Source organism: Nicotiana tomentosiformis, chromosome 7, assembly GCF_000390325.3.
Source record: "Nicotiana tomentosiformis chromosome 7, ASM39032v3, whole genome shotgun sequence".
NCBI lineage: Eukaryota > Viridiplantae > Streptophyta > Magnoliopsida > Solanales > Solanaceae > Nicotiana > Nicotiana tomentosiformis.
Genome location: NC_090818.1, coordinates 107,486,165 through 107,501,379, shown reverse-complemented (window position 1 = coordinate 107,501,379; position 15,215 = coordinate 107,486,165).

The window sequence follows — 15,215 nt, the reverse complement described above, 5'->3', positions numbered from 1 at the left end:
CATCAGAGGAACTGCTAGCATGGTAGTTCTACCCAAAAAGCTTAAATTTGCTGCCTCTTTTGCCAATGTATCGGCCATCCTATTCTGTTCCCTGTAGCGGTGTCTCACCACCACCTTGTCCATCATTTGCATCAATAACCTGCATTCATAAATTATAGGATCGTAAGTTGTATTACTTGTGAGTAGCATTTTTATTACTTCAGTCGGATCTGTAGCTATGTCTAGTGGAACCCAACCATTTTGTTCTGCTATTTGGAGGACCTTTAGTAGTGATTTTAGTTCTGCCATGATGTTGGTGGTATGTGGTATATTTTTCATATATCCCATAATCCAATCCCCACTATGATTCATGAATACTCCACCAATTCCCCTAATGCCTAGGTTGCCCCTAGCAGCACCATCCGTATTGAGTTTATAGTTCCCCATCCTGGGAGGTTCCCATTTAACTCTGGTATGGAATGGCATCCTGATAGCACCTTTTGAAGGGTTAATTGCAACCCTTAATGTTGTTTTTGCTTAGCATGTCTTGAAACCAGTGGCCACAACTTCTTTGAATGCCCCAATGTAACCCATTTCTGGCATGAAATACTAGCCAAGGGATCTACTGAAAGTTAGCAATTGAATCCCATATTCTCATCCCAGCTCTAGCCAATAACCTGGAACAAGCTAAAGAAACTTTCTTTTAACAATACTATCACATGGGAAAACATCCTTCCTTTTTGCTTGTGGCACATCTGGCTAGCAAGAAACCATAACTTTTTCAATAATACAAAGAGATTTATGGCGTGGGTGATTCTCAAGATTTTCTTTTAGTCATAGAAACTCTCCACTCTCTCTAAGAATACCTACATGGACACAACCACTACACCACCAATTATACCACCGGACAAAAATAGCCAAAATAAATGTGGAAGAAATAATAACACACTCTTATAAGAAAATGCAACTCGACAAGCAGGCAGTAAGCCAAACAGAATACTACGATGAAGATACCCCCCAAATCAACAAAGATGATAAAGGAAAAAATATTGAAGGACTAATTTCCCTCTCACAAGAAGACAAGAAACGCATATACCAACCATGATGCTTCTAAGTAATCATAAAGGTTTTTGGTCATAGAATGCCTTCCCATTACCTTCGATCTAAACTGATTGACCTATGAAAATCATCCGAACAGTTAATCTTGATTGATTTAGAATAGGACTTCTTCATTGTCAAATTTAGTCTAGAGGAAAATATGGCTAAGGAACTACACCTAGGGCCATGGTTTGTCTCTGGGAATTTTCTATCAGTGCGTAAATGGAAAATAAAATTTATCCCATAAGAAGCTTCACTCTCTTCCACATCCATATGGATTTGCCTACCCCAACTACCAACAGAATTCTATGACAAAGAAATATTGGAAAAAGTTGGTAGAAAACTTGAAAAACTACTCAAAATTGATTCATACACATCTTCCACGTTGAAAGGAAGATATGCACGCATCTGTATCCAAGTACCACTTGAAACCCCAGTGGAAACATCAGTAATTATTGGTGACCATAAGCAAGCTGTGATTTATGAAGGTGAAGGTACGTTATGTACAACGTGTGGAAGAATTGGCCACACAACAAAAATTTGCAATTTCAAAAAACTCCAATTATCGCTGTCACAAGAAGTCCCTAAAAATTCAGGAATACACACCAAGGAAGGAGAGGACGATGGATGAAAGATAGTCACTTTCCTTAGACAAAAGAAAACAAGCCAACAACCGATGAAGGGAAGGAACAATGGAAACAAAAACAATCAGCATCATACACAAAAATCACAAAAGATCCAGGTAAAAATGTTCGATGCAAACTCTGGTAAATTTCTGGAAACCAAAACTTTTCAATATAATTCTAAGTCCAATAATATGCAGTCCAAAAATTACAATAGGCCCAGTGGCCCTGTGAATAAACAAAACCCAATCCCCCACTCCCCAACAGCCTAACACACGAGGCCCCAGCCCAAGCACAATGGCAAACGCAAGGCGGGAATGGGGCCCGATGGAGCTGATATTCAAAAGTCAGTTGGGCCCGTTAATGATGCCTACCAGGAGTCCCCTACTAATAGCCCAACCCTAGACATATACCCAACTAAATATATGGCCTAGCACTAATACCCAATCAACCACTGGGGTTCATATACAATTGGAACCACCTAGCCCAAATAATTATCCCTACCCAAATATCTATATGCCCCCAACTCCCTTCCCATCAGAGTACTCTAATGGGAAAAACTCACCACACTCCATGAACACTCAAGGGCCTCACCTGAGAACCCACCCAATCTCAGGTGACATGACACCTTCCATCCACTCCAACAAATACCACATTAATTTCGAATCCATTTCTCCAGATGCAATAACTGATGACCTTTCCACTGATCTAGATTTGACACCAAACGACGCCATTATGAGCCGACTCGTTAACATAACCCCCACTCTTACCCAAAGAGGTAAAACAAAAAAACCACAAAAATGAAAATAACCCAGCTGCCACCCATTATTGTGACGTCATTTCCACTGCCACCGGACCAATCACCGGTATCGTGGCTAGATGGGGTGCTTCAAGGATAAGGACTAGCCTACAATTTCACCATAGGAAATCAACCAGTAACCCTGATTGTCCAAAACCCTATGCATCTGGCGAGGGTAATGGTGGAGGCCCTAAATAGGGCCTTGGTAGCCTTTGTCCTAAGCCTGTGGCAAGCAACGACAAGCAATGGCAACATGCAACCCAATCTGGACCCACAAATGATCAACACCCTCATCTCCCAAGCGTTCCAGTTAATTCCCTTCTTCCAAGACACAGGAACGGAGGACCTAGCAGCGTCTCTAGTGTTTGTGACTATCGAGCCCCAATCCCATCAAACACCATCACCTTTTGCTCCAGTAGAGAAGAACTAATCCCCCCACCATTAGGAAATATTACAAGGGAGATCAACAAAGCCCTAGAGCTTCTAAAGAGGAAAACCCCACCAGAAATGGAAGGAACAACCTACGACCCTCTACGCACAAACTCTCTCCTACTGGACTCAGTTAGAGCAATATAGTTCAGTGTCGAGAATAGCGAAGTGCTTGTGCTGTTGTTTCCCAGAGTCATGACCAGGTGTGGTCTGAGCTTGTTCTCTCACCACACTCAAGGTGTGACCAAACCACTCCTCAATCTGACCCCAGTTCTAAGCATGAAGAAAAATAACCAAAAGAAACCAGTGACGTCTCCTCAGGGAATGGAGAAGCCTCATGGAAACCAGTCCTCCCAACCGCCAACCACCCCTGATGAAGTAAATCAAATGGAATGTTAGGGGTGGAAACAACTCGGAGTTCAGGAGACACTGCCTCGACATGGTTCATCTTCACAAGCCAGCACTGCTGGTTATGTTAGAAACTAAGATGGCTGACCATAAAAATCTGACTGAGGAACTACACTTTGATATGCTTATCTAGTCTCTGGCAGTAGGGTTGTCTAGTGGGATAGTTACGATATGGAAGGAGGACTGCGTCAGTGTTGATGGGGTATCTACTACCCCTAAGGGCATATATGCCATGGTGAAGGTACTCCCATCCCACACCCCTTGGTTATTTTTAGTCATTTATGCTAGCAACATATCAGCTGATAGGAAATTGTTATGAAAAAGTTTGGTTACTATCTCTAAAAGCAATACTGGGAACTGGTTTGTAGGTGGAGACTTCAATGAGGTCTTAAAAGCTAGGGATAAATTTGGGGGTAACTCCATTAACTCAAGTCATAGTAACCTATTTTGGAACTGCCTCAATGAATGCAAACTAGTTGACTTAGGTTACAAAGGCAGTAAATTCACTTGGACTAACAAAAGATACAAAAATATGAGTAGTCTAATCTTAGAAAGGATAGATAGGCACTTTGCTAACGACTGCTGGATTTCTCAATACCCTGAGGCTAGTGTTAACTATCTCCCTAGGACCCACTCAGATCACTGCCCTGTTCAAATAATGCTAAAGAGGGATTTTTTCAGTAATTCTAACAGACCCTTCAGGTTTGAATCAATGTGGACTAGACACCCCTTCTTCACTAGTATCATCAATGATGCCTTCACTAATAACTTCCCCCTAATCCAATCAACTGAAACCTTCTAAAGCCTTATGACCCAGTGGAACAGGCACACCTTTGTTAACATCTTCTACAAAAAGAGAAGGATCTTGGCCAGAATTGCTGAGATCAAAAAATCACCAAATTACCAGTTCAGCAGTTACCTACTAAATCTGGAAAGTAACCTGACCAGAGAGCTTGACTCCATCCTCAAGAATGAGTAAGACTTCTGGAAACTCAAGTCAAGGGTCAATTGGCTAACTGAAGGTGATGCCAACACTAGATTTTTTCATACTTACACCCTCAATAGGAGAAGAATGAACATGATCCTGTCCCTCAACGAGGATAGTGAAAACTGGCTCCATGACCAAGGGGACATTAAGGCCTTTATAATGCACTTATTTGGGAGTCTCTACACTTCCTCCCACACAAAAGCTCCCATTTCCACTGCCAATCATTTGGACATGACCCATATCCTCTCAAACTGTCAAAGAGACAGTTTGGATGCCCCTTGAGGTTAGAGAAATCAAAATGACCATCTTTTCCTTTAAACCATTCAAGGCACCAGGCCTTGATGGGCTTCACCCAATTTTTTACCAAAGGTACTTGAGCATTGTGGGGAACTCAGTAGTAGACTTCTGCAAGTTATGCTTTTACACATACTCCATGAATGAGACCATGAACCAAACTCTTCTCTGTCTCATTACCAAGTGTCCCCAAGCCACTATGCTAATAAATGTCCGACCAATAGGGCTTTGTAACACCATCTACAAGACCATCACTAAGATCATTGTCATTAGGATACAACCTCTTCTATATGTTATAATTAGCCCTAGCCAGGCTAGTTTCCTATCCAATAAAAGGGCATCTAATAATGTCATCATTGTCCAAGAATACATCGCCCATTTTGGGAAACTGAAAGGGAACCAGGCTCATATGATTCTCAAAATTGACTTAGAGAAAGCTTTTGACAGGCTGGAGTGGTCCTTCATTAGGGACACACTACATGCCTTCAACTTCCCTCCTGGGCTAACTAAGTTAATCTTATCCTGCATTAGCTCATCAACCATCTCCATCCAAGTGAATGTGGGCAAAACAAGCACCTTCAAGCCTTCTAGGGGCACCAGACAAGGGGACCCAATCTCCCCTTACCTATTCATTCTATGTATGGAGAGGCTTTCTAGGTCAATTGATAGAGCTGTCCAGGATAAACAATGGCTCCCTATCAGTATCAGTAGGCCTGGACCAAAATTATCTCAACTCTTCTTTGCTGATGACCGTACTCTCTTTGCAAAAGCAAATATTAGGAACTGCACCACAATCTACTGTATCTTGCAGGCCTTAAATGAGGTTTCTGGGCAAAAATTTAATCTCACCAAGTCCAGGGTTCTCTTCTCCTCTAACACAAAGCCTGACACAATGGAATGCCTCATAAATACCGTGTCAATCCAAGCTACTACGTCCTTTGGGAAATACCTAGGATTCACTATGTTCCTTAGAAGACTCACTAGTACTGACTTTCAATTCATATTAGACAATATGCAATCCAAACTGGCTGGCTGAAAAATAAATTATCTAAATATGACTGGAAAAATCATCCTTGCCAAAGCCTCCCTTAGTATCATCCCAAGCCATGTTATACAATACATCAAATATCCCACCAAGACTATCAAATAAATTGATAGAATTCAGAGGAATTTTATTTGGGGTACAACTTCAAACAAGAAATAATTGCACCTAGTTAGCTGGGACAAAGTCACTAGGCAAATATCGCATGGTGGGCTAGGTTTATAGAAAGCTGAGCTTAAAAATAAAGCCTCCCATGCTGGGTTGGCTTGGAGGATCTACCATAACACCTCCAGCTTATGGGCTAGAGTCCTGATCTCAAAGCACTGTAACTGGAACCATACCCCCAAGAAGCCAAAATCTCCAATCTAGTAATGTATCCTCAAAGGTTGTGATACATTCAACAAGGCCAGTAGATGGGTTGTCCACAAGGGAAATAAGGTGAGCTTCATCAATGATGCATGGATCCCAAATCAATCAGCAATTAGGGACATGATTGATGGCCCTTTAACCCCTAATGACATAGCTACCAAAGTGGAAGCTGTCTACAATTCTGGAAACTAGGATATCTCATCCATCTCTAAAGACATCCCTGAGAACATTACTAATTTGATCAAATCAACTTTCATCCCTACTAACTCTGCCAAGGAAGACAGGTTAATATGGGGTTGATTCCAAATGGGTCTTTCACCACCATATCAGCCTATACCTTCCTTAGCAGCAATAAATAGATTTTGTGGAAGAGCATAAAGGTAACTTCAATTGGATATGGAAGTTAAAAGCTTCTAACAAAATCAAAAACTTTATCTGGCTACTTGCCCAAGATAGGCTGCCTATTGGAGCCTTCATGCACAAAATTAGGGTTAATTCCAACCTTCAATGTTGTTTTTGCTCAGCATATCCTGAAACCAGTGACCACATTTTTTATGAATGCCCCAATGTAGCCCACTTCTCGCATGAAATACTAGCCAAGGGATCTACTGAAAGTCAGCAGTTGGATCCCATATTCTCAGCTCGGCTCAGGCCAATAACCTGAAACAAGCTAAAGAAGCTTTCTTTTAACAATATTATCCCATGGGAAAACATCCTTCCTTTTTGCTTATGGCACATCTGGCTAGCAAGAAACCATAACCTTTTTAATAATGAAGAAATTTTCTATGTTGCTTATATAGTTTATTCTCTCACCATCATGTATTGAATGTTTTTAGTAAAAATACAATGAATAATATTTGATTACTAAGAAACAATGAACATTACAATAGTTTATTAATTACAATGAATAAACAATGAACATCACAATGAATCATTTAATTAAAAAAATATTACAATGAATCATATATCATACATTGTACTTTACGTATAATGAATATATATATTTTATATTAATTCAATAAATGTAATACATAAATTAGTAAGATATAATGATTTTGATGTAATCAAAATTATCCTTCATTGAATCTCGAAAACACTCTTTAAATTAATAAATATTAATTTATCGATTAAATAATACCTCTACAAAACAATATTATTTCATGATCCGACAATAGAGGTTCTACTGTATTTGATAATCTGAACATTTTAGACGTTATTTAATTTGACAAAATAATAGGAAATACGTGTTTGTTTAATTTTGTCTTTTCCTATCATTTTTGTCTGTCCTCTTTGCTTCTTTCGCTTTCCTATCAAGTTGACGAGGTTCATGTCCTTTATCTCAACTAAATCTTTGACCTGCAGAAAATGAAGAGCACCTGTCAATTGGAACTTTTTTATTCGAATTATCTTTTACAATTTTTGTGCTGTTCATTTTAAGAGTACCTTTTTATTTCTTATAGAGATTTTAAATGGATTCGTTGCCTAGCTTATTTCGTAGCAATGTTTGACAATAAAATTTGGCAGAATAGACTAATGGACATTTGTACTAGTATAGTTTTGTCATCCCAATCTTTTTACTCTACAAAGTTTTAACCGGACACTTAAACTATGCAAAACATAATTTTTAAATACCTCAGACCAATGATCGAGCACATGTGGCAACAAAATATTGAGCTGGACAAAATAGGTATAATTCACGCGAGGCAGTGAGCATGAATATGAACATTTTGAACAATAAATTATTAAAATAAGAAGAAAAAACAAATAAAAATATAAAGTCAAAAAGTAAATAAAAAACAATGAACAAAAGCAAAACAAGAAACTCGTTCTTCCCAGCACCCCCACCCCATCTCGTTGTCTTTTCTTTTCTCCCTGTTCATTTCTTCTCCCCCACCCCACCCCCTCCCCCACCAATAAAAAGAACCAAAGCAATCCCTTATTGAAAATGGATGTTTCTTGTTATCAAAAATGTTTTCCCCTATGATTTGATTTAATTTCGAATTTTTCTTTTTTCAATTTCTGATGAGGAAGGCCTGAATTCATGGATTTTCGGGGTTAGTATGAATAATCACTTGCATGTTTACTTTTTGATGTTAAGTGGACTCAAAATAATCAATTGAAATTTATGGCTTAAATCATGAAACACGCTGCTTCAATTTTAGTTGGGAAAAGGATCAGATATACCTATCTACTTTAGAATATTGTCTATATGTAACTTTCGTTATATTTTACGAATATAAATACCCCGGTCGTTACCAAACTTATCATATATACCCCTATTTGTTTTACAGAAATCCACAGTGGCAAAGACCCACCTATTAAAATCCTACGTGGCATGATATTTGAGTGAGGTGGATGCCACATGACATGTCACCTCGTCACCCCTAGCCCTATCCCCCAAATACTTTCTCTTTCCCTTCTATTTCTTCTTCCACCATTTCCATTCTTGCCTCTCGGTAATGAAAGAAGAGAAAAGATTCAAACCCAGATAATTGAACCTCAATCATTATGGAGAATACTTTACCATGTCCAATTTCTTTATAAATACTTGAAGAATCTTATAGATCAATTGAGACCGGCTAAACTTAAAATAAGAATAACATTACTACAAAAAAAAAGTTACCATTTGCATTTTCATCCCAAACACAAGTAGAAATAAGTAGAATTAATTGTAACCCAGTCAAGAAAAGTGAAGTTTTTAGACTCGCAAACTAATTCATCACAAACGACTTCACCAAAAAAAAAAAATCAATCCCATTTTTACTCCAAAAAAAAACTCAAAGAATCAAACAAGTAATCAATTCAATTGGGAAGTCAAAGTTTTAAAACCCAGAAATAAATTGATAACAAACTAACCAAAAAGGGAATTTCTCAAAAAATAAAAAATCACATTTTCAATCTGTTCATAAATAAAAGAAAAATTACACAAATTAGTGAATACCCATTTAAGAAAGAAGTGATTTGTTTTTTCAAATATGAAGGTTGCTAGTTGAGTTTAGAGGGTGAGTTGTCATGGGAAAACTAAGTAGGATCTTGTGATATAGCAGTAGAAGAAACATAAGCACCTCGACATGTGACAAGAATAGAAATGGCGGAAGATAGAAGGGTAAGAGAAGGTATGGGGAAGGGGTGAGGTGGCACGCCATGTGGCATCCACCTTACCTAAATATCAGGCCACGTAAGATTTTAATAGGTGGGTCTTTGCCACTGTGGATTTCTGTAAAAAAAAAAATAGGAGTATATATGATAAGTTTGGTAGCGACGGGGGTATTTTTGTTCGCAAAGTATAACGAAGGTTACGTATAGACAATATTCTAAAGTAGAGGGGTATATCTAGCCCTTTTTCCCATTTTAGTTCCCCTTCTAAAATTCGATATCGACAATGGTGTCAGGGAAGGTGTTATTGCTAGTAAAAGAATCTCATAATTTTCATCTGGTTTTCTTTATTTTTCTTTGACTTTTTCAATTCTTTATGGGATGTTTTAATGTAACGATCAGGCTGTCCGTTTTGAGTATTATAATTCCGTTTTCTCATTTACTGCTCAATTTATGCTTTACAGTTGTTATGTGGCTTGACAGCGTAATTGGTTCGGGTTCGGTGAGGTTTTGAAATGAATTGAGACACTTAATCTCCAAAATAAAAACTTAAGTTGAAAGGGTTGATCGGATATTGACTTATGTGTAAATGACCCCAGAATAGAATTTTGATAATTCCAATAGCTCCGTATGGTGATTTTGGACGTAGGAGCGTGTCCAGAAAATTATTTGGAAGCCCGTAGCTAAATTAGGCTTGAAATGGCGAAAATAAAAATTTAAGTTTGAAAGTTTGACCGGGGAGTTGACTTTTTGATATCGGGGTCGGAATACGATTCTGGAATTTTGAATAGGTCTGTTACGTCATTTACGACTTGTATGCAAAATTTGAGGTCAATCAGATTTGATTTGATAGGTTTCGGTATCAAATGTAAAAGTTAGAATTTATTAATTTCATTAGGCTTGAATTGGGGGCATGATTCGTGGATTTAGCGTTGTTTGATGAGATTTGAGGTTTCGACTAAGTTTGTATGATGTTTTAGGACTTGAAGGTGTATTTGGTTGAGGTCCCGGGGCCTCGGGTTGATTTCGGGTGGTTAACGGATCGAGTTTGGAACTTAGAGAATTGCTGAAGTTAGAAGCTGCTGATGTAATCGCACCTGCAAAAATCCCATCGCAGGTGCGAGCTCTCCATCGCAGATGCAGCCAGGCGTGGCTGGGGCTGTGATCGCAGAAGCGGCAGGTAGCCGCAAAAGCGGCCCCGCACCTGTGGGCGTTTGATCGTAGAAGCGCAAGGGCGCTTGGTGAGGCAGCTTCGCAGAAGCGTGATTAGCCGCAGAAGCGGAAGCTTCGCCGCAGAAGCGGGAATCACATAAGCGGTTTAGTGAGTCGCGGAACCGAAAACCCCTGGACAGAATAAAATCATAGGGGTTGCGGGATTTTGGCATTTTTGGACAGTTTCAACACGGGTTGAGACGATGTTTGAGCGAGAAATCACAAGAAATCTTGAGTTAAGTCACTTGTGATCATTGTTTGTCAATAATATTGGATTATCATTGAGTATTTCGACTAAATTATGTAGTTTGAGGTGGAATTAGAGAATTTGGGCCTATGGATTTTAAAATAAAAATTTAAGATTTAAAGGTCGAGCTGATGTCGGATTTTAGTAAAATTGGTATAGTTGGACTCGTGGTTGAATGGGCGTTCATATTTTTGTAACTTTTATCGGATTCCGAGACGTGGGCCCCACATGCGATTTTTGAGTGCAATTTCGGATTTTATTGAAAAATTTGTATTTTCATATGGAATTAATTCCTATAATTTGTATTGACTGAATCGAATTATTTGTGACTAGATTCGAGGCGTTTGGAGACCGATTCGCGAAGCTAAGGCATAGCAAAAATAAAGAATTACATTGTTTGAGGTAAGTAACAGTTCTAAATTTAGTCCTGACGGTATGAAACCCTGGATTCTGTGATATGTGATTGGTTTTGAGGTGACACACATGCTAGGTGACGGGCGTGTGGGCGTGCACCGTAGGAATTGTGACTTGATAAATTTTATGTAATTGTGTGGTTGAATAATCTGTTGATATCCGTATATTTTCCACGTATTAGAGAAATCAAACTATAAATCATATTTAAAATATGTGTTTATACTGTAGGGACCCACAAAGGTCGTGTACTTGTTGAATTATCTGTTAAATTATTGTTTTGCACTCAGTCACAGTTTTAATTGCATATTTCATCTCAGTCTCTATTGTTCATTATTGATGCATCATATCATTGCTGTTTGGGGCTGCTTATTATGATTTCTGAGAGCCCGAGAGACTGGAGAGGTTCATGACTGAGTGAGGCCGAGGGCCTAATTGTGAGGATATCTATGGGATTGGGGAGCACGCCGCAGCAAGTTTCATTGTTATATGCCATGATTGGCTTGTTATAGCGCTTGGGCTGAAGGAGCCCCTCCGGAGTCTGTGCATACGCTCAGTGAGCGCATGTACCTACTGAGTGCGAGTTCCGAGTGATTGAGAGGAATAAGTGACTGTGAGGAAAGAGTGATCGTGAGATTGGAGTGTATGGGAGGACTAAGTGACTGTTGCTCTGAGAGGATGCATTGATTTCATTATTGTTGCACTTCAGCTATCATATATCACTGGTTTGGAAATTTCTGAAAGACATTATCTTCTGTTTCAGTCGAATTTGATATGAAATTACTCTTTGAGTTTTAAATGTCGAACTCGAAAGCATGCCTACCTTCTTATGTTGGAAATTACTGTAATTGGACTTAGCTGTGAAGCTCGTCACTATCTTCAGCTCTTTATTTAGTGTTGTTACTTGCTGTGTTGGTTGTACTCATACTGCACCCTGCACCTCGTGTGCATATCCAGTACCTCCGGACACGGTGATTGCTAGTTTTTTGGATCTTTATCTGTTGGAGACTATCGAGGTAGCTGCTTGACGTCCGCATACCTTGATTCTCTTCCTTTCAGTTTTTGTACTGTTCTATATTTTCAGACAGTGTTTTATCAGTCAGACTTTGTTACCATATAGATGCTAATGTACTTAGTGACACTGAATTTTGGGAGTGTATTTATATCCAGTATTTGTGAAATTTTCTCTTAAACTTAATTATTATATTTTCAGTATTTAAAATGAATTATGGGTTATTGATGTTGTCGGTTTGTCTAGTATTGAGATATGCGTCATCACGACAGGTGTGATTTTTGGGTCGTGACAAGTTGGTATCAGAGCCTAAGTTACATAAGTCTCACGAGTCATGAGCAGGTTTAGTAGAATCTTGCGGATCGGTACGGAGACGTTTGTACTTATCTTCGAGTGGCTACCGAACCCTTAGAAAAATTTTACTTTCTTGTATTCTTTCGTGCGAACTTGTTGATTCCGGAAACTAAATTTCTGTTATTCTATTCTCTCACAGATGGTGAGAACACGTACTATCGGATCGGACGGTCAGCCACCAGTTAGGGCTGCGAGAGGCCGAGGCCGAGGTAGAGGTCGAGGTGTAGCTCGTACAGCACTTGGAGTAGCACTTGTTGCACCACCAGTTGCTCCGGTTCAGGAGTAGAATCCAGATATAGTTGATCCAGCGGGACCAGCTCAGGCACCAGTTGTGCCCATTGTGATTCCAGGCCTTCAGGAGGCACTAGCACAGATATTGACTGTTTGCACTGGCCTTGCTCAGGTGATTTCGGCTCAGGCCGCAGCAGCCACTTCTCAGGCCGGGGGAGGTACTCATACCTCTGTTGCCCGTACTCCAGAGCAGGTAGTGCAAGGGCTTCAGATATCGAGGGCACTACCAGCCCAGTCGGTTGCAGTAGCTCAGGCCCCGGTAGTCCCCGTTATGGATGATGATGAGCAGAGGAGACTTGAGAGATTTGGGAGGCTTCGACCTCCATCATTTAGTGGTGCTGAGTCAGAAGATGTTCAGGTTTTTCTGGATAAGTGCCAGTGGATGCTTCGGACGACGGGTATTATGGAGACCAGTAGGGTCTCGTTCACTACTTTTCAGTTTTCTGGGGATACCTTCAGATGGTGGGAGGCTTATGAGAGGCGCAGGCTGGTCGGTGTAGTACCACTTATATAGCAGGAGTTCTCTGTTCTCTTTTTGGAGAAGTTCATATCGCAGTCTCGTAGGGAGGAGCTGCGCAGACAGTTTGAGAAGCTTCGGCAGGATGGCATGTTTGTGACTCAGTACCAGATGAGGTTTTCTAAGTTGGATCGTCACGCAGTTTGGTTGGTTCCCACTTATAGGGAGAGGATTAGGAGGTGCATTAATGGCCTCATATATCAGCTGCGGTTACTTATGACTAGGGAGAGGGTGTCTGGTTCTACTTTTGATGAGGTAGTTGACATTGCTCGGTAGATAGATATGGTCCGTAGCCAGGAGAGAAGAGAGAGGGAGGCCAAGAGGCCTCGTGGACTGAGTGGTTTCAGCGGTGTTCCTTTTGGGGATCAATTCTACCACGGCAGGGGTCGTCCTTACAGACACGCTCAGACGGGTCGTCCAATTCACTGTGGTCCATCATCCAGCCATGGTTCATACAGTTCTCATCAGGGTTTGTCATCTCTGAGAGCCCTTCCAACCCAGAGTTCGTCACGTGCTCCCTTAGTTCAGGGTTCATTTGCACCGGGTGCTTCTAGCGGTTATTCTGGTTCTTGGGGCCCAATTCAGTCCTCTCCACCACCAGTACCGGGGAGTTGCTTTGAGTGTGGGGAGTTTGGGCCTATGTGGAGGCAGTATCCTCGTCTCCCGGGAGGTCCAGTGCAGCAGAGGAATCAGACTACGACTTCAGCACTAGTTACTTTACCACCCGCCTAGCCAGCTCGGGGTGGGGGTCAATCAGCTAGGGGTCTCCCAAGAGGGGGAGGCCGATCAGGTGGCAGTCAGGCCCGATTCTATGCTTTTTCTGCCAGTCCAGATGTCGTTGCTTCAGATGCAGTGATCTTAGGTATTGTCTCAGTGTGCCACAGGGAAGCTTCAATATTATTTGACCCTGGTTCCACTTATTCATATATATCATCGTATTTTTCTCACTATCTGGATATGTTCCGTGAGTCCTTAGTTTCTCCTGTTCGTGTATCTACGTCGGTGGGTGATACCATTATTGTGGACCGTGTGTTCTAACTATTGGGGGACTGGAGACTAGAGTTGATCTCTTATTGTTCAGTATGGTTGATTTTGAGGTAATATTGGGTATGGATTGGTTGTCTCCAATTCATGCTATTCTGGACTGTCACGCAAAAACCATGACGTTGGCGATGACGAGGTTGCCGAAGGTCGAATGGAGGGATTCTCTAGATTATGTTCCCAGCAAGGTAATTTCTTATTTGAAGGCCCAACGTATGGTTTGGAAGGGGTGCTTGTCATATTTGGCTTTTGTGACAGATGTTGATGCAAATGTAGATATTACTACTATTAATTCAGTACCAGTAGTGCGAGACTTTTCAGATATATTTTTTGCAGACATGCCAGGTATGCCACCCGACAGGGATATTGATTTTGGTATTGACTTGGTGTCGGGCACACAACCCATTTCTATTCCTCCGTATCTTATGGCACCAGCTGAGTTGAAAGAATTAAAAGAGCAACTTCAGGAATTTCTTGATAAGGGGTTTATTAGGCCTAGTGTGTCACCTTGGGGGTGCACCGGTTCTGTTTGTAAAAAATAAAGATGGTACTATGCGGATGTGCATCGATTACAGGCAACTGAACAAAGTTACAATCAAGAATAAGTATCATTTACCGCGTATTGATGATTTATTTGACCAGCTTCAAGGAGAGAAATTTTTTTTGAGATTCGGGTATCACCAATTGAAAATTCGGGATACAGATATTCTAAAGACGGCATTCAGGACCCGTTATGGTCACTATGAATTTTTCGTGATGTCTTTTGGGCTGACCAATGCCCCAGCAATGTTTATGCACTTGATGAATAGTGTATTCCATCCATATCTTGATTCATTTATTGTAGTATTTATTGATGATATCCTGGTGTACTCATGTAGCCAGGAGGGGCATGCACATCACTTGGGTATTTTATTACAGAGGGTGAGAAAGGAGATACTTTATGCTAAATTCTCTAAGTGTGAGTTCTGGCTTAGTTCAGTGGCATTCTTGGGACACATAGTGTCT